We start from the raw sequence: 24,580 nt of genomic DNA, 5'->3' as shown, positions 1-24,580 counted from the left end.
ATTAACAAAGTATCTTGCACATAGTCGGTATTCAAGAAATATTACTTTAGGATCTGGAGAAGTAGTATAGCAGTAGAGCACATGCCTTGATTGAATATGACTTGTGCTCAATCCCCGGCACTCCTGAGCACCACCAGGAGTAACTCCTGAGTGCAGAGCCAGGAGTAACTCCTGAGCATTGCTGGGTATGGTCCATAAAACAAAACAAAAGAGAGAGACAGAAAAGAAAAAACAAAATAGTAGTTATTAGTAACTAGCAATGTTTTCCTACATAATATACATAACAAACTTAACTTACCAAGACTCTCACCACTTATTAAAATGTCATGTCCACCAGTGTAATGACAGCTTATAGCTGCCCTGGTACCCTCTAAAATTACCAAATATGATAGTACAGCGGGTGGGCCATTTGTCTTGCATGTGGCTCAATCTCCAGAATCCCATATGGTCCCCAGAACATTGCCAGGAGTAATTCCTAAGTGCAGAGTCAGGAGTAAACCCTGAGCATCTATGGGGGTGACCTAAAAAGCCAAAAAGAAAAAAGCAAGCAAGAAGGAAGGAAGGAAGGAAGGAAGGAAGGAAGGAAGGAAGAAAGAAGGAAGGAAGAAAAGAAATTACCAAATACATTCAGTACCTTTGACCCCAAGGCATCCCTGCCCGTTGGGGAGAGTGGGAGGGACTGGGAAAGGTGGGAAATCTGAAAACATTTAGGAAAAGGCAAAACCAAGACAGCATCCCTGCTCCCCTTGCACACTCCTCGTGTTTGTGAGGGTGACCTTGTTGCTTTTACTCTCCTAAACAAACATTCCCTTCAACCCTTTACATGCTTAAACAACTACTTGCTTTAAATGTGCTGTTTCCACCATAAAACCTTGCTTGTTGAAGCACTAGAATCGGGGATTGGGGGTTGGAGATGGGTGGAGCTCTGCATGCCTGTGCCATTCCTCTAACTTTCAGGCTGGTCACTAGGAGATGGAGATGCTGGGAGACCTGAAGCAAAGAGGGCTGGAGCCTGCCATGAGGGCTCAGTCCACCTGGAGCCCTGGTGCAGAGGGACTTGTGGGGTCTGTGTTTGGTTCCCCAGCCTGAACAACTCAAGTTTACTTTGCATAGGAAATCTCCTGGGAGACTGAGAAGTGAGTGCCAAGTGGATTTCTCAATCCTACTCCTCATATTCCCATTGATGGTAATTGGCCTGGGTCCCAGTCAGTCCACCTGGAATGAAGGAATGCCTGAAAGATGAGCCCTTTGGGGCAGGGACAAAATCTTTGCCAGCCTCCTGGTGCCCTGGGCAGGTGTGCTGGGACTACATGAGAAATCTTATTGTACTAAAAATTGACTTCCAACAGGAAAACTGCTTCAGAAAGGCAGAAGAGGGATGGGAACTGCATCAGAGGTACTCAGAGAAAAGGTGACAACACTGGAAAGTTCACTCTTTGGTGATGCAAGTTAAGTGCAGTGATTCATTGGGTCTTTCCACTTGTGGTCATGTGGCAAGTAGAGTCTGCTACCTTTCAGAGGTCAGGGGAATAAGAAACCTTGCCCTTGTGGTTGCACTTTAAACAGATACTCTTGGGTCCTTATAAAGCAATGTAAGTTAGAGCTTGAGGGATGGTATCATTTTGCACATTGGCCCCAAGCTGGATTGGATCTCTGGCACTACATATGATCCCTTGAGCACTTGCAGGAGTAATCCCTGGCTGGAGTAAGCCTGAGCACAGGAAGAGGAGGAGGAGGAGGAAGAGGAGGAAAATGAGAAGGCGAAGAAGAAGAAGAAGAAGAAGAAGAAGAAGAAGAAGAAGAAGAAGAAGAAGAAGAAGGAGGAGGAGGAGGAGGAGGAGGAGGAGGAGGAGGAGGAGGAGGAGGAGGAGGAGGAGGAGGAGGAGGAGGAGGAGGAGGAGGAGGAGGAGGAGGAGGAGGAGGAGGAGGAGAGAAGAGGAGGAGGAGGAAGAAGAGGAAGAGGAAGACAGATAAGGGAAGGGGGTTAGGGAATGTAAAAAGAAAGAGGAAGAGGCAGCTGGCCTGTAATCCCTTCATCTGTAGAAGACTATGCAGCCCCAACACCTTCTACTGTGATGAAGGCAGCATTGGAATTCTCCAGCTGAATCACCTAGTTGACCTACAGCACTCACTGTTGCAGAAACAGCTCAGTGACCATGTTAAAGTTTGCATATAGGGATGTTTTTCAGTAGCTTGCAGTGTTCCAGAAGGCCCAGTCTCACTAGCATGGGAACATTCTCAACAAAAGACTGGCCACCAGCCACCATTCACAAGGGTAAGAGGTAAAATAAGCACCAAGGAAGATTTCAACACTTGCTTTGCTTCCTTCCTTCCTTCCTTCCTTCCTCCCTTCCTTCCTTCCTTCCTTCCTTCCTTCCTTCCTTCCTTCCTCCCTTCCTTCCTTCCTTCCCCCCTCCCTCCCTCCCTCCCTTCCTTCCTTCCTTCCTTCCTCCCTCCCTCCCTCCCTCCCTCCCTCCCTCCCTCCCTCTTTTTCTCCCTCTCCCAATTTCCTTCCTTCCTTCCTTCCTTCCTTCCTTCCTTCCTTCCTTCCTTCCTCCCTTTCTCCCTCCCTCCCTCCCTCCCTCCTGCCCTCCCTCCCTCCCTCAACTCACTTCATTCCTCCATCTCTTCCTTTCTTCTTCCCTTCCTCTCTTCCTCCTTCCCTTCCTTTCTTTCTTCCTTCTTTCTCTTCCCTCACTCTTCCTTCTATCCCTCCCTTTCTCTCTTCCTTCTTCCCTCCCTTTCTTCTTTTCCTTTTTTGGCCATACCCAGTGGTCCTCTGGAGTCACTTCTGGTGGGATTCAGGGGACCAGGCAGTGCCTGGATCAAGTTTAAGCCTCCTGCATGCAAAGCTTGCCCACATTCCTTTGAGCTTCTTCTTGGTCCAACACTCACCATGTTCTGAGGCAAACATTTACTCTGTACAGTGAAAGATACTGATAAGAAATTGAATGGGCCCAGTCCTGAAATGTCTCCACACAAACTTAGTGGCAGTGAATATTTTCATCTTGAAACTTTTCTTCAACTCTGGTTCACCCATTCATGAATGGTCTGCTCAGAAGCACAAAGGGATGGAAACAGGTCACAATAGAGGAGACTTACAGGAAGGTTTTCAAAATGCCCCTCTGGAAACCAAAGGCCAGAAGAGGCCTGGGCTGAAGGTAGACGCCTCTCTTCCCTTCCCATCCCTTATCTTGCCTTCCATTCCCACCCCTTGCCTTGCCTTGCCTTGCCTTCCCAATTAAGTTCAACCTCTCGCCCTATCAGGCACACAGTGCCTCTTTGGCATATCCAGGACCTGAGCTGCCGAGAAGACAATAAGCAGAAATCCTGCAGTTGCTTATGGAGGAAAAACTTGAGCAAAGTGTTCACTGAAAGACATTCACTGTCACTGTCACTGCCCTCCCCGTTGTTCATCAATTTGCTCAAGCGGGCGCCCGTAACATCTCCATTGTGAGACTTGTTGTTACTGTTTTTTGGCATAATGAATACACCACGGAGAGTTTGCCAGGCTTTGTCGTGTGGGCGGGATACTCTCAGTAGCTTGCTGGGCTCCCCGAGAGGGGCAGAGGAATTGAACCCATGTCAGCCTTGTGCAAGGCAAATGCCCTACCCGCTATGCTCTCTCTCCAGCCCACTGAGAGACATTACCTGCAGGAAATTCTGAATACCAGTTGCAACATCATTTTCTTTTTGTATTGTTTTCCTCAGAGATGACTTCTCCTCATATTCTTGCTATTTTATCTAGTGTATACTATCTAGTATACATTGTCTTTTATAAAGATAATTTTACTTTTTTCTTTTCGTCCTGATCTCCTTTGAGGGGAGAGGGAAAGAATCAAACCTAGGGTTCCCACGTACAGGTCATATTTCTTGGCCGTGCATATGAATCACACTGAAGGATTTACTATAGTTTAGGTTATGTGCTTGTAATAGTGCTGACTTTTATGATTTTGGTGAACACCTGCCCTCACCATCGCCCAACTGTCCAAGACTCTAAGGTCACCTTCAGTCCACTTACATTCCCTGCAACCTGGTGTTCTCCAATGTATTTCAGCAACAAGGCTGTGTTGCACTCTTAGAGAAACTTTTGTTTATTTATTTATTTAACTTTTGGCCTGTACTCAGCGCTTACTTCTAGCCCTGACTCAGGGATCATTCCTGGTGAGGTTTGGGGGAACACATGGAATCAAACCAGGGTTGTCTCTGTGTGAAGCAAACAACTTACCTGCTGTACTATTTCTTCAGTCCTTTACAGCAACTTGTAAATAAGTGCAAGAATTAGAGATTTTGCCTTATTCACCCAGGTGTGTTTCTTAGATGTTCTCCTTGTTGCTCTTCACCCATCTCCTTATTTTAAAGGACGTTCTCATGCATTGTATGTTTACTGCTAAACCAGGTCCAGTTACTGATGGAGGGGAAAGAACAAATACCAGCACCCCAGGAGATTCCTGAAGGATGTTATACAATCACTTGGAGGTAGAAGTTTCTGAGAAATGGTACCGTCAAGTTTCCCAAGAAACAGCCATACCTGGGATTCATTACACCATACAGCTGGGCAGGCTGTATCAGTGCTGGACCCTTTCTCCCCCTGACTTCCCTGACTTGTGTTTGGGCCTCACACAGCTGTGTTCAGAGGTCCTGCCGGCTCTGTACTCAGGGATCACCTCCAGCACTGCTCAGGAGATCATATGTAGTGCCTGGTCTCTGCATGCAAGGCAAGTTTAGTAACCCCTCTACTGTATACTATTTCTCTAGTCCTAAGGGCTACTCCTGGCTCTTTGCTCAAGAAGCACCCCTGGCAATGCTCAGGGGACCAAATATAGTTCCTGGGATCCAACTGGGGTTTTGCTGCATACAAGACAAACCCCTTAAGCCCTGTACTATCTCTTCAGCCCTCACTGCCCATTTTAATCCTTACGATCCCAATCAATAAACTCATAACCCCGACCTGGGAGTAGGATGGTTTGTGGAAACAAGTCTACAACCTTCTCAGGTTACTAGCATCTGAATAAACCAGTTGTGTTTTTGAAACCACTCTTGTCTCTTGAGTAATTGACGTTTGAGGTGCCAGTACCTGCACCTGGATTTGGTCCCAGGGCCACTATCTTCAGTGTGAATAATATTCCTTATCACTATTATTATGGGAGACAGACATGGAAGTGCTGGGGCAGAGGTAATGGTGTATTGGGGTTCAAACATAGGGGCATGTGCCGGGTATTCTAGGGGAAAGGGCAGTTCAGATAGAGAAGGGAGCACCAAATAAAGGGTGTTTGGAGGATCCTCCCAGGAGGGGAGATGCATGTTGAGAGCAGACTATGGACTGAACATGTTTGCCACTCAGTGCCTCTTTTACAGACCACAACACCCAAAAGGAGAGAGAGAACAAAGGGGAATGCCCTGCCACAGAGGCAGGGTGGGAGGGGGGATGGGGGGACATTATCCATGGTGGTGGAAAAAGGGTACTGGTGGAGGGATGGGTATTTGATCATTGTATAATCGAAACCCAAGCACAAAGATTTGTAAATCTACAACTGTACCCCATGGTGCTTCACTAATAAAAAAAAAACATAGGGACATGTAGATGTAGCTATTTTGTTTGTTTTTGTTTGGGGGCCACATCTTATGGTGCTCAGGGTTCACTATTAGCTCTGTGCTCAAGGATCAGTCCTGGCAGTGATAGATTAACGCTGAGTGGTGTAAGTCTCTCATCCCTGTACTGTCTTCCCACTCCCTAGCATGTTTTAAATACTAGTTTTAAGGGAATATTTTGTGATAAAGAAACAATTTTCTTAAAACTTTGAGCAGATTGGGGCTGGAGCAACACTACAATGGGTAAGGAGCTTCCCTTTCATGTATCCAACCTGGGTTCAATCCCTGGCATCCCATATGGTCTCTCAAGTTTGCCATGAGTGAGTGATTCATGAGTGAGAGCCAGGAGTAAGCCCTGAGCACTGACTGCTGAGTATGGCCCCCAAACCAAAAACAAAAACCAATAAGTCAGAACTCTGGAGCAGATTGCTTTGCCATGCAGTTCTACATCTTTAGTACATGTGTTTGTTTTTGCAGCAGGCTTTATTGATTTTGAGTTGCTTTAGGTTCATTACAAAATAGAGATTTCCCAGATATCTTCTTTTGTGAACCTTCCCTATGCAAACCTCTTCTACTATTAATATTACCTGTCGAGGAGGACATTTGTTACAACTGATGAGCTTAGAACATTTCCTTCTATGCACCAAAGTCCATGGTTTATATCAAAGGTCACTCTTGGTTGGACAAATGTCTGATGACATGGATCTAGCAGTGTACTATCATACAGTGCCGCTCCACTATCCTAACAATGCCCTCCCACTCCATGCATAATGTATTCATGACTACATCCGGCTTTCAATGCTTGGCAATCACTGATCTTTTACTATTGCCATAATTATGCCTTTTCCAGAACCTCAGAGAGTGAGAATCATATGCTGTGCAATCTTACAGATTAGCTTCTTTCATTTAGTGAAATGCATGCACATTTCCTTTACAACTTTTCCTGACTTCATAACTCATTTCTTTTCAGAGCTGAATAATATTTCCTTATCTGGAATACTGGCTATTTTTACACTGGAAATTTCTGTACAAATTATTTTCTCTGTCCTTATGAAACCATGGAAGTCCAGTTCAATTGCTGCTTTTTGAGGTTAATCAATTGAGAGGCAAGATAATGGGTAGAGGAAGAGCTTTATTAGCAACAAGTCAGCAGGTTGGAAGATAGCAGACTTTTATCTTAGAGAATAATCTTGCTCACATATTCACAAGAACAGCTTATATAGGTGGACAAAAAAATCTGTTATAGAAATGGCCAGTCTGAAGGCTGGTGAGTACCAGGCTGATTAATAAACTCTTATGGGCTGGTCCTCTGGGACATAAAGTTTTGACATACATACTATCATCCTTATATAGTTTTCTAAAAAAAAAAATTAGGGGGGAGGAGGCTTCACCTCATCATGCTAGGATTTACTCTTGGCTCTGCACTTGGGGATACTTCCAGCGGGGGTTGGGAACAATATAGTGTGCAGGAGAACAAGCCCAGGTCAGCTACGTGCAAAACAAGGGTCTATCTATTCAATTATCTCTCCAGTTTACATAATCTTTTTTGATTTGTTTACTTGTTATTTTTTTGTTTTGTTTTTGTATCACATTTGAAAATTTTCAGAGCTTACTCCTGACTCTGTGCTCAGGCATCATTCCTGTTGGTGCTGGGAGACCATACATAGTGCTAGGCATTAAGCAGGGATCAACCACAGGCAGAGTAAGTACCTTAATCCCTGTACTATCTCTTCAGCCTAATAGTCTTTTGGGGGGAAGAAAAAGATGAGGGAAATATTATTATTTAAAAGGAAATTTAAAATTCAGTCACTGTCACTTATAAAATTGTTGACCCTAGAGTTTCAGGCATACAATATTCCAACTCCAGTCCCACCACATGCCCATATCCCTCCACCAGTAACCTGCAGGTTCCCTCCCACTCCTCCATCCAACCTATCAACCTATCTTCTTGTAAGGCGTATTTTAAAGTTTATTTAGTGTAGTCTAGGCCCCATGCTTACAGTGGCATTGGCTCTAGTGGGTTAAGGGAAATTGTATTCTCAGTAGCTTGTATTAGAGAAATTTACTGTCCTAATTTTGGGTCCAGCTCTTAATTCCTTTTGGTGTTTGAGAACTCAAGTCCAAGTGCTCACAGCTTGAAGGCTAATATTCAAGAGACAAGAGTCGGTGGGCAAAACACAGGTTTTTTCAGTGGTGTGATCAAGACAGCAGACTTGTTCCCTCCATCTTGCTTCTAGGCTGGGGTCCACAGGTTATGTTGGGTTCGTGGGAAAGTCAGCAGAGAGTTGTGGAAATGGGTCAGTGAAAGAAAGGAGTCTGATAAGTCTCAGGAATCTTTTCAGAGGACCCAGTGTTGGCTCTGGGGGAGGATAAGGGACATTCTTGGGGACGATAAGCTCCCGGAGGGTTCTCAGAGGGTCTATTGTTGCCCTTCTCCCTCCTCCGTCCATACCTTGACCTGGTTCAACATGAAATACGCAATGTTCAAGAATATTCTTTAAGATTGAGAGCGGGACAAGAGCCAAAGGAAAGTGAGAGAAGATAAGAAATACAACTGTGAGAGACAGGATAAAGTTACCTCTACTAGCACACTTAGGCTGGACCTGTTTTCTCTTACACTAGAAGGGATTTGAGGATGGAGAAATGTAGACGTTTCTCCATATTGTTTCCACTGGGGGACATTAGGATTCTTTGCCATTTTGTTTTTCTTTGTTTTTGTTTTGGGGCTACACACTGCAGTACTCAGGGTTGACTCTTAGCTCTGAGCTTAGGGATCACTCCTGTCAGGGCTTAGAGGACCATAGAATGTGCTGGGGAATTAAACCAGGGTTGGTCATGTGCCAGGCAAACTCCCTACTGCTGTACTATCACTCTGGCCCCATGATTATTTGCTTTTTTGATTCTACTTCTCAGATGTTTGGTCTCAGATGAAAGAGGAAAATGTGATTTTCAGGCTGCTTATGCAGAATTTATCAGGAAACTTCCTGATATTATTAATTATTAATTTTCTCAATGACAGGCTTTCTGATCTTGGGATTTTCTATTTCAGATCAAATACATCTCACTGTGGCCTTTCCAACTTTCTTTTTCTTCATACCTCCTCTGGAGGTGATACTTGTGTGATATATTCTTTATCCGTGACTTTCTTTTGTTTTGGAGCCACTCAGCATTGGTCAGGGCTTACTCCTGGCTCTGCACACAGGGATCACTCCTAGAAGTGTTCAGAATGAAGTTGGCAGGTAGACAGGGAAGGCCCCCTCCCGAGGCAATGACAAAAGCCAGCCCTGCAGAAAATAGGAAAACAGGAACTAAGGCTTAATAAGACCCTCACCTGGCTCCAGCAACAGGCCCAAAGAAGCTCCTGCAGGAACAAAAGGCCAGGAAAGGAATTTCAAAGAAGACCATCACCACTCCCATCCTCCCTGGTAACCTCCTTAGCAACGGACTTTTACCTGGGAAGAAGCCCCACGTGGGAGCAGGTTGGAGAAACCCTATAAAGGCCACCTTGAACAAAGGAAGGGCAGCGCATATGCTGCCTGAGCCCATATGTGCTTACGCCCATGTGGTTGAGCACATGTGGTGCCCGAGCACATGTGTCGCCCGCATCTCCCCTCTTGAGATGTGTATTTTCATGCTTTCATCTCTCTCTCTCTGTCTCTCTGTCTCTCTGTCTCTCTGTCTCTCTCTCTCTCTCTCTCTCTCTCTCTCTCTCTGCCCCTCCCTCTCCAAAAATCTTCCAAATAAAATCTATTTGTTTCACTGCTTGTCTACTCCTGAAATTCCTTTCTGCGAGGCAAGACAAGAACCCAGTAACCCTGGGTCCCAGGTGGCAGAGGCAGGTGGGGAGAAAGTGACAGTGTTTCTCCTCCCAGCTTCACATAAGTCACCCGTGGGGCCCACCAACATCAAGAAGACATAGTGGTTGCTGAGAATCAAACTCAGTGGGTTGCATTCAAGGCAAGCGCCCTACTCACTATATTATCAGTCAGGCCCCTATGTGTGACTTTCTGTCTGACAAAACAAAGTTTGTTGTTTCTTCAGCAAGAGAGAAATGTTCTTATCCACATTTAGGTCATAATGGTGTCCTCTCAAGTTGAAGGTTGCAGCTTCTGTGACAACAGGTCTTCCTGTGGCTAAGTAATTATAGCTGACATTCATCGAGTGTGTGAAAAGTTAAAATCTGTGAAGTCCTTTTTGAAATGGAGTCAAGGAACCATACCAGATATATTGTAATATGTGTCTCCTTGAACTAGACCAAAGCAATTGTTAAAAAAAATCAAGCAAATAATTATTTGAGAATTTATGATTATGAAATTTTGCCTAGGAGATGGAATCAGTTATTTTCTTTAGGGAATCAGTAACCAATTATATATATAGTCTAGGAGAATTTAAACCAGTTAACACTAGTAAACTCCTTTTTCCTTATTTTGGTTCTGGGGATCAAACCTAGACTTCCACATTCAAGGCATGTGTTCCACCATAGAGCTATCCCTAGTTCTAATCAATTCTCTCCTTTCTTCTGATGCCAGGGGTCTCTTTAGGGAAGCAGAGAGAAGAAAGACAGTCACTTTCTCCTAATCCACCTTTGCCTGTGAGGGACAGGCCCAAAATGGACTACCACCAGAATTAATTTAGCTTAGCTTAATAGGAACCTGCATTGCAAAATAACTTGTTTTTCAAGGAACAGGTCTAGATAAACTTTTTCAGATCCGCTTTATAGGAGCCTGCACTGCAAAATAGCTGGTTTTTCTGCCCTTGACCAAGGAATTCAGATACAGGTACTCGAAGGGTGGGGGTCAGACCAGATAACCGGATGTCTCTCACAAGACCCATGTTGCAAGACCCAGGACTGCCTTAAAAACCTGTCAGTTCCTAAGCACCGACGCAAAATGCTGATCTTTAAACTATAGGCTAAGAAGTGATATACCCTTAATTGGATTGGTTAAGAAAGCATATGTTGTTACAAATCTATTGGCTATGTAATGCGCGGGCTTTGCTGTAACGGCTAGTGAAGGCCTATATAAGATCCCCTTTGAAGAAGTTCAGGGTCTTGCCTCACCTAACTGACCTGCATGTCTGTGTAGGTGGCTTGACCCTGGCTAGCCAGTCTTACAATAAACCTTGCTTGCTGTTTGCAGTCTCTGGAGTCTCTTTGTCGTTAAAGGGAGATCATGATCCGCGCCCTAACATGCCACCATCTAGGACTTACAAAGTCTGTGATGAGCCCCTGCATGGCACAGATCCTGAGTCTTGCCAGCCACACTCGATGTCCACTTGTGTGACATGGGAGTTGATCTCCACCATCTGATTTCTTGGGGAGCCCTGAACTCAGGTTGGAGCAAAGAATTGCTCTTTGCAGGAAAGTAAAGTCAGTCCTAGGACTTGCCCAGGCCTTTCTTTGCCTTTCTCAAAGAAAAGTACTTCAGGAAGAGATGAGCAGTGAAGTAAAAACAGATTTTACTTGGAGATTTTGAGGAAGGGGAAGAGGGAGAAGGAGAAAGAAAGAGAGAGAGAGAGAGAGAGAGAGAGAGAGAGAGAGAGAGAAAGGCACCCAAGAGAGAAAGTGGGCTTCTCCAAAGGAGGAGAGTGCCCTAGTACACATCCCAGAATTTGATAGGAGAGTAAGAAAGTACACATCTCAAGAGGGGAGATGTAGGTGATACATGTGCTTAGGTACCACATGTGCTTGGCCATGACACATGAACACAGATAACACATGTGCACGCTTCCTTTGTTCAAGTTGGCTTTTTAAAAGAAAAATTTTGTTATTTTTTTTAGAGTATTACAAAGCCATTCATGATTAAATTTCAGTCATATAGTATTCCAACACCCATCCCTCCAGCAATGTACATTTCCCAGCATCAGTATCCCCAGATTCCTTCCCATCACCCCCAACCCCACCCCCTTGCTTGCCTCTTTGGCAGGTGCTTTTCTCTCTCTCTCTCTCTCTCTCTATATATATATATATTGCATTGTGGTTTGCAATATTGATATTGAAAGGTTATCCAGACTATACCTTGCCTACATTTATTTATGTATGTATTTTCCTTTTTGGGTCACACCCAGAAATGCTCAGAGGTTATTCCTGGCTTTGCACTTAGAAATTACTCCTGGCAGTGCTCAGGGGACCATATGGAATGCCGGAGATCAAATCCGGGGGGTCGTCCGGGTGCAAGGCAAATGCCCTACCCACTGTGCTATTGCTCCGGCCCCACCCTTACCTACTTTTAACCCTTGGATCTTGTCCAGAGTGATAATTCGCAGCTGTAATTGTCATAATAGGTGGTGGTTTTTCTTCTTCTTCATATATATATTACCACAAATGAATGCAGTCATTCTATATCTGTCCCTTTCTTTCTGACTCATTTCACTCAGTATGATACTCTCCGTGTCCATCCATTTATAGACAAATTATCTCACACCATAGAGAATCGCACACATCCAAAAGAATAAAAGCAATGGATGTGGGGAGAAGGGGATTCTCCCTCACTGTTGGTGGGAACGCTGACTGGTCCAGCCTTTTTTGGAAAACAATCTTGATGTTTCTCAAAAAACTAGAAATTGAGCTCACATTTGACCCAGAAATACCACTTCTGGGAATATACCCTGGGGGCCCCAAAACACAGCAGAAACACCATCTGCATCCCTATGTTCATTGCAACACTGTTCACCACAGCCAGAATCTGGAAACAACCGAGTGCCCAAGAAGAGATGGAATGGATAAAGAAACTATGGCAAATCTACACAGTGGAATAATATGCAGCTGTCAGGAAAATCAAGTTGGTTTCTATAGGGTTTTCCCAACCTGCCTAAGTAGGGCTGTCTACTTACATAAGAATCATTGCCAGGGGGCTAGAGTTAGGATTAATTGATGGTTTCCTTTCCCTGGCTTTTGTTCCTTCTGGAGTCTCTCTTCTCTAGGAGGGTATTTCAGACTTCTCTGGGTTTGTGCTGTCATCAGGTGAAGATCTTATCAGGCCCAGTTATTGGTCTACAAGGTGGGTCCATTGCCATGGGGCCCATCCCTATCTTCCTTCCTATTTTCTTTCCTATCTTCCTTCCTTCCTGTAAGATAACACAGTTTTGTCCTTCCTGCATAGCCTCAGGTAGTTTAGGTATATTGGGTTGCTCCCATCACAGTGCTCCCATTCCTCTGTGTTTATTTGTAACTTCTTTCTTTGTGCTCTGTTGACTTGTAAATATTGTTTTTCTCTTCTCCCTAAGTCCTTTGCATAGTTTATTCAGAGCAATGTCCTTTTTGTATGGACAGAAGAAGACATGCTTTTGTAATGTGACTCTCAGCAATATTTCCCTCCTGGGCATCTGTTCTCTCACCTAAGCCTCAGTTGCCTTTACTTCCTAACGCCCCCAAAAGCAGGGTCCCAACAAGGGCCTGAATGGAACCAGGGCAAGCAGTAAGCTATGTGCTGCCCTGGCATCGAGATGGGCCTGGCCAAAGCACCATAATGCTTAACTATCAGTTAAGAGCTTGGTCATGGACAAATGCTGTCATGATCCAAAAAGTAATAAGTAGATTTGGACCCTGCTAGGGTTAGGAATGATTAATCTGGCCTGAGCACTGTAGTCTGAGTCTGTGGCAAGATGTTCCCAGGAGAGCTGCCCTACAGGCCTTAGTGGTATCTCTTACTGTGTCCATACAAAAATAACTAGTATTAAGATGTTGATAGTTCTTAGACTGAGGAAAGGAGAAAAAAGGAGGAAAAAAAGGTATTTTGCCTGGGGCAGTCAGGAAGGGCTTTAGAATACCTATTAGGTGGCCCTCAGGAAGGGCTTTCTTATGTTAATTTTGCTACCTGACTGGGTGCAGTGTCAGCCCAGAGTGCGGGGGAGTTGGAGATAAGAGAGCTGGAGGCAGGAGAGAGCAGGGAGGCAAGATAGATTGCAGAGAGGCAAGCACAGGGGACAGAGAGAAGAATGTAGAGGAATACAGGAGCAGGCACGTGGAGAGAGAGAGCCCAGGCTGCGAGATGGAGCACGGAGAGATCAGCGGGAGAGACAGGAGATGGGAATGAGGAGCAGTGGAAACTAGAATGGGAGGCTCAGAGAGACTGGGGCAGGCGCATGGGGAGAATGGACTGGCATCTGATCAATCAACTGGCTTGGCCCTCACTTCCTCCACTTTCTGCCCCAGGGCCCCGGCTGCCCTGGCTGGGGGAGTGGCCCAGGCCCACCTAGAACCTGGGTTAGCCAGGGGAAGAGCCATCGGGGCCACTCCCTGGCCGCCCCTCCAGAGGTTTTTTTACCCTTCCTTCCTTCCTTCCTTCCTTCCTTCCTTCCTTCCTTCCTTCCTTCCTTCCTTCCTTCCTTCCTCCCCTTTCTCCCTCCCTTCCTTCCTTTCTCCCTTTATCCTTTCCTTCCTCCCTCCTTTTCTCCCTCCTCCCATTCTCTCCCTCCTTCCTTGCTTCTTTCCTTCCATTTGTTGTTGTTGTTGTTTTGCTTTTTAGGTCAGACCTGGTGGTCAGGTAGTTTTCCTGGCTTCTTAGTTAGGTCCTATGTCTCAAAGGCTTTTTGATTCCTTTGGGTTAGTTTAGGATCCAGATAATGTTTTTCTTCCAATGTACATTACAGGGTCCCCTTGTCTCTGCAGTACTTACTTTCCTTACTTAATCGAACTTCTGTCACTATCATTCTTTGTTCTCCTGAGTGAGTTCTTTTCTCTGACATAGATGAAATTGGGTCAATTTGGGGAGATTGGGTCAATCTCCCCAAAACATATCTAGATAGACCCAGTTCCTTACCTCAGGTAAAGCTGGGGTAGAGCTGTGCCCTGTAAGTTAAGACTTACAATTAATCTATTTTTGATTTGTTTGTTTGTTTGTTTGTTTGTTTATGTTTTTGGGTCCTGGTGGTGCTTAGAGCTTACCCCTGGCTTTGCGCTCAAGAATCACTCCTAGCAGGCTGGAGGTGGGTGGGTGGGGGAACTTATGGGGTGTGGGAATCACACCTGGGTAAGATGTGTGCAAGGCAAATGTCCTAGCCACTTGTACTATTGCTCCAGCCCCTGTTCCTCTACTTTTTAAAACTTTTTTTTTTTTTGTAAAGAGACAGGAAAGTGATAGGTCCATAATCTCACCTGACACAGACAGAGACAGTAAAGTGAAGGAAATAGAAGAAGTTTACTGGGGAGGGCAGTGTTGCTCCCCGGCAGACTCTATGAACCTCAGGTAAGGCTGGGATAGAGCTGTGTCCTGGGAAAGACTAAGGGGGCTTTTAAGTCTTCTTTGGTGGGAAAAGGGAACCAAGACTAGTGGAACTGGTGCAGTTGGTCTGATTCCCATTATCTGTAGGGGATCGATGGTGAAGAAGCATGGAATGCAGCCTGGTGGTCTCCTGACACCAGGTGGGCCATAAGTCCTATCTTCTATGCTGGGGGCACTGTGATCTCTGGTTCCAGGAATGTGGCCGGTAATCATTTTGTTCCATGTTGGATAACATTGGGTTGTCCTTGCTCCTCCTGGAGGGAGCTAAGCCTTATTGAGTTACTCCCACAACAGTGCCCCTGAGGCATACCCAATTTCATCAAGAACTAATTGCCGCAGACTGGCTCGGTCGGGAACCACCAGGCTGAGGGAACGTGGGAGAAGGTTTACAGGAAAGCAGGAGATTCGGCGATGACAGACAGACACCAACACAAGTGAGGTTGAGTGCTGCTGCGATTTTACTGAGCACAGAGTTCCTTTTTTATACAGTCAAGGCAACATCATAGAACAAAGGGCCAGAATACAATCGGACATTACATCATATCGTGGTTACTTATTGGTGACATATTCCAAAAAATATCAAGGGACAAAAACACTTTCTTAATATACTTCCTGCTTCAAATTAGGACAAAACATTTACCTATGAATTCTTTACAGTGATTACACAGGATTTAATGTCTAACCATGGTTCCCCTTTCTACAGAGTTCTTTATCATAGTTTTTCTTCAGCAACTTATGTTTTCATCTGACAGGGTCTTAACCACACATCACAATCCAGGAAGGGTCTCGGACCTTCCCATATATTGGTTTGCAACACTTTGTTTTTCTGTTAATAAACTCCAGGATGTATGTGCTTAGACCAGTTTTTGTATGGGGGGATAGAGGTTTCACAATGTCCCTCATTCTCTCATACGGTAACTTATTGTTTTCTTTTAATGTTAGGCGCCCTTGCTTGAAATTAAGGGCTGTACTGTATGCTAAGGATCTAATTGTTTCAGCCACAATATTTGGCGGTTTTTCTGGCTCCTGTTATTGTTTGGTTTCACTATGACTCCTGACCTTTGTCGAACCTAACATCTCCTTAGTTTCCTACAGATTTCACAATGATTAAAAGCAAACTATAACCACAAAGCTTCTACCTATTAATTCTAAATACCTAACTTATAAGTAAAATTGGCAGGCAACCATTATAAACTCCATCCGGGATGCAGAAGAGCCACATACCAAAGTGCCACAGAAGCACACAAAGCAGGATAAGAAAAAGGGGGCGCCGGAGGCATAGACCCAAAGGTCGCGAACCTCCCTTTCCCGCGGGGCCTGGGCCAGGCCCAGGTCACCTTAGCAGGTTGCTACGCGGGCGACACCGTTGACGGCGTGGCAACTAATCATCCTATATTGCTTTTCTCTTTCCTTTATGTCATTTGAATGTTTTTTTTTTTTTTTTTTAGCAATGTCCTTTTAGAATCCCATCAACGGCCAAGACTCAGAGACTACAAAAACCAGCTCCCGGAAGAGAACAGTGCAGTCTCCTGCCCCCGCGCCTGGCTGTCCTCACCGGGACTCCTTGGAGGGGAGCGGGTTGAGCTTTCCTCCCCGCCCTGACCAGGACTCCGGCAGCCAAAGACCTCCAGGACCAGCCACCACCATGCTGAGACCACTCTCCGCACACCTGAAGGTACTGGCAGAGGGACAAAGTCACGCGGGTTCCGGGGCCGAGATCTCCAAGCCTACTCGGATTTGGGCTGAGCATCCTCCACCCAGATCCTCCAAATTCCAGTAGGCGGGGGTCACACCCACCAACTGGCCCCCTGGCGCCGTGTAATCCCATCAACGGCCAAGACTCGGAGACTATAAAAACCAGCCGTGTGACATCTTTTTATGACATCTTATTATCTCATTCCTACTTTGGACAAACTGGCAGGTTACTGAATGTAGCCTGTCCACACGGCAGAGTCTGGCAAACTCCCCGTGGCATACCCAATATGCCAAATACCAGTAACAATGATGGGTCTCATTCTCCTAAAGAGCCTTGAATACAATCTCAGGGCTAGTATGAAGGAGACATTACTGGGGCCTGCTTGAGGCAATCGACGAATAACAGGATGATTTGTGATTGTGATTGTTGTTATGACAATGTTCAACCCCACCTATGTGTACCCCACCCTTCATGATTTTTATATAACTATTCTTTAAGGGGTAAGAGAGGACAAGAAGGAGGACTAGATGACTGGAAGTAGAGGACTCTGAGACTAAAACGAGGAAGAAAGTGTAATGAGTTAGAGGACTTTGAGGTCTACGAGTAGACTAGGATGATGGAACTCTGATGACCAGGACTATGACCAAAACTACGACTATGCACCGTAAGGGAAGAGATTGGACTATGATGGGGAGGAGAGAGAAATAAACTATCTACCGACCAGCCTGGAGCCTGGAGCCTGGGCCCAGTTACTCCGTTCCCCCGTGTTAGGACCCACTTAGCCAGAGAACTGCCATGACAGACTCTGAGTAACTTAGGCCTCTTCCAGGAACAAGAAAGCAGAAAAAACAGATTTTTTTTTTCTTTTTGGGTCACACCCAGCGATGCACAGGGATTTCTCCTGGCTCTGCACTCAGGAATTACACCTAGCAGTGCTCAGGGGACCGTATGGGATGCTGGGAATTAAATCCGGGTCAGTCAGTGTGCAAGGCAAACCCCCTACCTGCTGTGCTATTGCTCCATCCCAAAACCAGATGCCTTCGTCAAAGATTACATCCCTGGAATAAGATTAGGTCTCTGGAATGTGACTGTCAGTAAGCTGGGCTGGATGTTGCAGCCGGATGTTACGGGCCACAACAACAACAAAAAAATATACGTGTACTTGGTAGGTGGGCTGGAGCCATAGCACAGTGGTAGGGCGTTTGCCTTGTGTGCGGCCAGCCCAGTGGACCTGAGTTCGATTCCTCTGCCCCTCTCGGGGAGTCCTGCAAGCTATGAGAGTATCTCGCCCGCAGGGCAAAGCCTGGTAAGCTACCTGTGATGAATTCGATATGCCAAACACAGTAACAACAAATCTCACAATGGAGACATTACTGGGCCTGCTTGAGAAAATCAATGAACAACAGGAGGACAGTGCTACAGTGCTACACTGTAGGTAATAGAGAGTATTTTTACTCTCTATTAGAGAGTAAATTTGTAAATTTCTCTAATAGAGAGAAATTTGCTAAGTAATGCTGACTTGCCAAAATGAAAGTATAAGAACTTATGGAACCTAGTGCTTGGGGTCCTTGTTGAAACCTGCTGTGTTGGGCGGGTACTTGGACCCCAGTTAGCTGGAACAATAAACCTCGCTATGTGATTTGCTCAAGCAGAGTCTCCTGCTCTCGCACCTGGCTATCCTCACCGGGGCCCCTTGGAGGGGGGCGGGTTGAGTTTCCCTCCTCATCTCGAGCAGAGCCCGGCAGCTGAAGACCTCCAGAACCAGCCCCAGTCATGCTTAAGACCACTCTCCACATGCTCGAACGAGCCTCACGCATGAAAGAACCGGCAGAGGAACCCAGTTGTGCAGGACCTGGGGCTGAGATCTCCAAGCCTGCTCTCATCGGGACTGGGCCTCTTCCACCCAGATCCCCCATCTTCCAGTAGTTGGGCATTATACCCACCAACTGCCCCAGGCGCAGTGTAATTCCGTCAACGGCCAAGACCCAGAGACTATAAAACCCGGCTCCCATAAGCTTATTGTCTAGTTCTCGCTCTCAGAGAACCTGGCAGGCTATTGAGAGTATCCTGCCCACACAGCAGAGTCTGGCAAGTTCCCCGTGGCATATTTGTATGCCAAAACCCAGTAACAATTGATGTCGGTGGGCCCCACGGGTGACTTATGTGAAGCGGGGAGGAGAAACACGGTCACTTTCTCCCCACCCGCCTCTGCCACCAGGGACCCAGGGTTACTGGGTTCTTGCCTCGCAGAAAGGAATTTCAGGAGTAGACAAGCAGTGAAACAAATAGATTTTATTTGGAGGATTTTTAGGTGCAGGGGGGAGGGGAGAGAGAGAGAAAGAAACATACTCAAGAGAGAACACAGGCTTCTCCAAGGGCAGAGAAAGAGCCCCTGCACACATCCTAGCATTAGACATGAAAGCATGAAAGTACACATCTCAAGAAGGGAGATACGGGCGACACATGTGCTCAGCCCTCATGTGCTCAGCCACTTGGGCGCAAGCAGTACATGGGCTCGGGCAGCATATGTGTGCGCTTCCTTTGTTCAAGGTGGCCTTTATAGGGTTTCTCCAACCTGCCCCCACGTGGGGCTTCTTCCCAAGTAAAAGTCCGTTGCTAAGGAGGTTACCAGGGAGGATGGGAGTGGTGATTGTCTTCTTTGGGCTGGATCACTGGAGTTAACAGGATTGAAAGGGAGGTTCGAAGATTTTCGGAAAAAAAAAAAAAGAATTTCATGAGGAGGAGACCCATATCTTCAGGTTCTGGGGATGGTCTTATCAGGGCTTTGTTTTCTGTATCTGCAAGGTGGATCATTCCCAGAATTCTTCTTTCATGAAACATTGTTTCATTGCAAAGGGCCTTTCCCTATCTACCTGCCTACATCACAATGACGGGTCTCATTCTCCTGACCCTGAAAGATCCTCCAATGTGGCACTTGCTAAAATTTTAGGATTAGGACGAATGGAGACATTACTGGTGCCTGCTCAAGGAAATCGATAAACAATGGGATGACAGTGACAGTGATGTGATTTGCATTATTGGCTCTCTTCTCTGTCCTTGAGGGGTGGTCGACTCCCCACTCTAACACCCAGTCCTTTGTCGTCTGTCTCTGTGGACTGGCCAGGGGAATGGTTCTTGGCCACCAATCGCTTGAGTTCCCTGTGTGCTCATACTTTTTCCATGGAAATTCACAGTTCCAGGTACCATTTTGTCTGAGTAAACCTTGCAGAAAGCAGTTGGTAGGAGCTGGTTGATTAATGAACATAAGTCAGGGAAGAGTATACTGAAATTCCTTGTAAAATCCACTGTCAGAAATGGCCAATAATGTAAATAAATGAATTAAACAATTAAGGCCATTATTCTCTCAGTGCTGTTGGTACAAATATTGACATGGTGTTTCCACCCCCACCCCAGTACAGAGGCAACAAATTTTCCTTAAGGAAAAAAAAATCCATTTACAATCACATGGATGTTCAAAAACAAGGATCATTCTTTACCAGATAATGTGGGATTTTGGAACCACTTCAACCTTCTGAGAGCTACTTGAGACACTTTTAAAAATAAAGGAACTATGGCAGATACTGTTATGGTTTCAAAGTAATGTAGGCAGGTAGGTAGGGAAAGGCCCTCAGTAATGAAACTTGGTCAACAAAACTTCTGGGAGGAAAATTCTAAGGCTGATCCACTTTGTGGATATGGATAAGACCTTGAGCAGCAATGGACCCTGAGGAGATTGGACCCCTCCCCGTGAAAGAAATTCCTCGAATACCCTCGGACCTCTCCCTGATTAACTTTAGTGATTCAGCCCAAAGAAGACCATCACCACTTGCAACCTGCCTGGTAACCTCCTTAGCAACAGACTTTTACCTAGGAAGAAGCCCCACATGGGGCCTGATTGGAGAAACCCCATAAAAGCCACCTTGAACAAAGGAAGGGCGCCCATATGCTGCCCGAGCCCATGTGCTGCTTGTGCCCATGTGAGTTGCCGACATCTTCCCTCTTGAGATGTGCACTTTTATACTTTCCTATCCAATGCTCGGATGTGTGTAGAGGCTCTCTCCGCCCTTGGAGAAGCCCACATTCTCTCTTGAGCGCATTACTCTCTCACTTTTTCTCCCTCCACACCTTGAAATCCTCCAAATAAAATCTATTTATTTTACTGCTTGTCTACTCCTGAAATTCCTTTCTGCTAGGCAAGACAAGAACCCAGTAACCCTGGGTCCCAGGTGGCAGAGGCAGATGGGGAGAAATGACCATCTTTCTCCTTCCTGCTTCACATAAGTCACCCATAGGGCCCACCGACATCAAAAGCACTGAGGTCAGCTTTGAAAGGCTGTAGGAAGAGAATATGAAATCTCTGCAGCTCACAAAGCTAGGGTATTGAAAAACCCTTGTAGACATTAGATAATACTTACGGGAAAAAAAGAAATTATAATAGTAATTCAACACAACATGGTTTGCATTTTGGCTTTCATAAGTTCTATTAAAGTAAAACCCAAAAAAGAATAGACCCTGGATAGTCATTCACCCCAGGTCCCCACTAAGATTTAACAACTAACCTAATTAGAGTTTCAGTTTCAGCCTTTCCCAAATGTGTAAACTAACCAATGTCTACGTTTCCTGGGCAGCAACTAGTGAGGAAAGCTGCATGATAGGGAAGTCTTTTGCTGAAAATAGTCTTCTCTTTGCTAATAATTATGTAGCTTCCCTTTCTCTAATAATGAAAACCTATTTTGGGCTTGCTCCTCAAGCCCATGTTTTCCCTTGAACACTTATCTTGCTTGTTTCTTTGTTTGCTTATTTTCACTCTGGAGAATCCTGTGTTCTTGTTCTCTCTCTCTCTCTCTCTCTCTCTCTCTCTCTCTCTCTCTCTCTCTCTCTTTTGTTGCTTTTTTGGGTCCCACCCAACGATGCTCAGGGGTTACGTCTGGCTCTGCACTCAGTAATTACTCCTGGAGGGACCATATGGGATGCTGGGAATCAAACCGGGTCTGCCATGTGCAAGGCAATAGCCCTATCCGCTGTACTATTGCTATCCGCCTGCCCCCACACACACTATGTTCTCTCTTGAACACACACACACACTTCTCACTTTCCCCTCCTCTCATATCTCCCTAAATAAATTTCAATGAAAACTATCTTGCTTCATAGAAACAAACAAATGAACAACAACAAAAACAAGCCATAAGACCCCTTTCATTTTATGCAACTTCCTGTAAGATCCCTCACCAGCTTGGATGTTACCTTATTCAGGAATGTAAAACCAGTTAAACCATTAAAGTTGATGCAGATGATATAGAAGCCATGTTGGCAGGTCTCTGTTTGTGATTCTCAGGTTCTTCAACACTTTTAAGAATGAAAATATTGAGTAATAAAGATGCTCAGACTCCGGAGTTTGATAGTAGAAGTGTTTATTGAAAAGTAGAAGAAAAAGGAAAAGGAAAAGGGGAGGAATTTAATATAGAACTAAATTAACTATGACTTTCTTTTTGTGTTTTTTTTTTTTTTAAATGGGAAAACTGGGTCTTTGTGTTTCCCTCCCGATATTCTTTGTGTTTCAGGAATGCAAGGAAGTTAAAGATAAGGGTTTTCCTGTAGACCCTTTTAAATGGAAATTAGCTCTTTGTAAGTGTTGCAGAGGATGCAAGGATTTAACAGCTCCTTGTCTGGCCATTTGCCTTAGGTGTTTCCCATTATCTTTGACACTCCACTCCCCCCACCCCACACCCCCAAAGTGAACCTAAACACTGGGGCAGAATTTTATGATAACAATAACAATAGTTAACTCCCTACTTATCAGAAAAAAACAAAACAAAATAAAACAGGAATCTGCTGGAAGTAAAAAAAAATGTAGGATGGGCCAGCTCCTAGGAAGGGTAAACTGAGGCTTCCTCTTTTAAAATGAACGTGGATGGGTTTCTGTTATACACCAATGCAAAATTCATTTAGCAAATAAATGTAACTTGAAATAAGCATTGTAGATCATCTTACTAGAGTGTGATTTCTTCCTGATGTGGAGATTACAGGTGTGTGTGTGTGTGTGTGTGTGTGCCTGTGTCTGTGTCTGTGTCTGTGTCTGTGTCTTCTGTGTGTATGTAAGGTCAGTGTCCCTTAAAACCAGTCTTTTTTTTTTCTTTTTTGGGTCACACTTGGCAATGCACAGAGTTTACTCCTGGCTTTTATACTCAGGAATTACTCCTGGCAGTGCTCGGGGGACCATATGGGATGCGGGAATTGAACCTGGGTCGGCTGCTATCGGCTGCGTGCAAGGCAAATGCCCTACCTGCTGTACTATCGCTCCAGCCCCTAAAACTACTGTCTTTACCAGGAAATACTGAACTATAAATAAATACCAGATCAGTTAAATACTCTACAATGCAATACAGTCAAATAAGAGGGGTTTTATTTTTGTTTATTTTTAGGTGATAATAAATGTATAGTTATTTGGAAACTTATATCAGGTTGCCCATCTTTACCTAGATATTAAAACTTGCTGAAGGAAAGCAGAATATACCTCCATTTACCATTCCTTGGCATAGAAACTATTTCCAGTGGATTTTTGGTTTCTGTTTTTGTGCCACACCCAGTAGTTCCCAGGCTCTGTACTCAGGGTTCATTCTTGGCGGTGCTCTGGGACCATATGGGATGCTGGGGAACCAATCCAAGTTGGCCATATACAAGGCAAATGCCTTCCCTACTGTGCCATCTTTCCCTAGTGGTTTATTTTGAGAATCCACAGAAGCCAAAGATGCTCTGAAAACAGAATAGAAGTTGCTTTTGGGGGGGGGGGTGCATGAATGAAATTTATGTCCAAAATCTTGTTTGTAGGTGTACTAGGAAAGTACTTTTCCCAGTACTTCCCCTGCACTGGGAAAAGAAAGATGATTTTAAACTACAAAACAGATTCATTAATGGCTAGAGGACTCCAATCTGCCTATAATCTAACCCTTATGTACCTTCTCTTCCAGATCAATTCCCATACTGGCCTTCCCTGTATCTTAATTTTGTCTTTAGCTGAAGATGGTATTTAAGGAGGTGACTGTTGGGATCGGGAGTTCCCTGGCCCTGGGAGGCGCGGAGAGACCAGATAGACACAATTCCTGCAGGAGTAAAAACGGGGTTTATTTAGACCAGCATGCTGGGGCTCCGCAGCATACCCCAAAAATGGGCAGTGGCTGAGAGCCCCGAACTTATTCAAAGGGGATCTTATATAGGCCTTCACTGGCCGTTACAGCAAAGCCCGCGCATTTCATAGCCAATAGATTTGTAACAACATATACTTTCTTAACCAATCCATTTAAAAGTACCTCATTCCTTAGCCTATAGATTCAAAGATCAGCATTTACGTACATCGATTGTCAGCACAAGCAAGGTTATAGCTGGAATCATTAAGCCTTAGGTAATCTCCCTTGACCATCCTCGTTTTGTGTTACCCAAGTCTGCAGGGTGCTTTAGTGAGACAATACATTCCAGGAAAGGGCAATTTCCCCCAACCACCAGCATCCTGAGTTAGCCTTTACCCAAATCTGCAGGGTGCTTTACTGAGACAATACATTTCAGGGACAGTAAATACACCTGAATCTTGTAGAAAGAAGTTATGCCCTGTTCACTTTGCAAGTCCCCTCTCCCCCAGGTGCAAAGCAGCCAAGCAGTTTTACAGAAAGCAATGTTGCAAGTTAGCTAAAGTACACAAAAATTTGATGCCCTAATATGGATTCTTTCAGTGACATGTTATCATGAAAAGTTATCCAATTTTCCTGCATCCCTCCCCATATTCCTGAGGTATTCATGCTATTAAGTGTCTGTTTCTTTCTTTTTGGGGGGAAGTGATAGGGGTGGGGCACTGGCCACACCAGGCAGTGCTCAGGGCTTACTCCCAGCTCTGTGTGCAGGGATGATTCCTGGCAGGATTTGGGGACCATTATGTAGTGCTGGGGATGGGACCAGGGTCAGCAGCATGCAAGGCAAGCACCCTGCTTGCTGTACTATCTTGCAGGTCCCAGGTCTTTTCTTTTGTTAATCTGACTTTAATTATGGAGAGAGGGTCCCTGTCAAGCACTCAGAAGTGAAG

General features: G+C 45.1%; 1 pseudogene; it reads left to right on the top strand.

Moving 5' to 3' along the window:
- The window catches only part of LOC130034937 (eukaryotic translation initiation factor 5B-like), a 97,250-nt pseudogene that overhangs the window by 2,590 nt on the left and 70,080 nt on the right, over window positions 1–24,580 (top strand).

Source organism: Sorex fumeus, unplaced genomic scaffold (genome assembly GCF_029834395.1).
Source record: "Sorex fumeus unplaced genomic scaffold, SorFum_2.1 ptg000063l, whole genome shotgun sequence".
NCBI lineage: Eukaryota > Metazoa > Chordata > Mammalia > Eulipotyphla > Soricidae > Sorex > Sorex fumeus.
The sequence above is the reverse complement of the archived record's forward strand: the minus strand, read 5'-3'. Positions and strand labels throughout refer to the sequence as shown.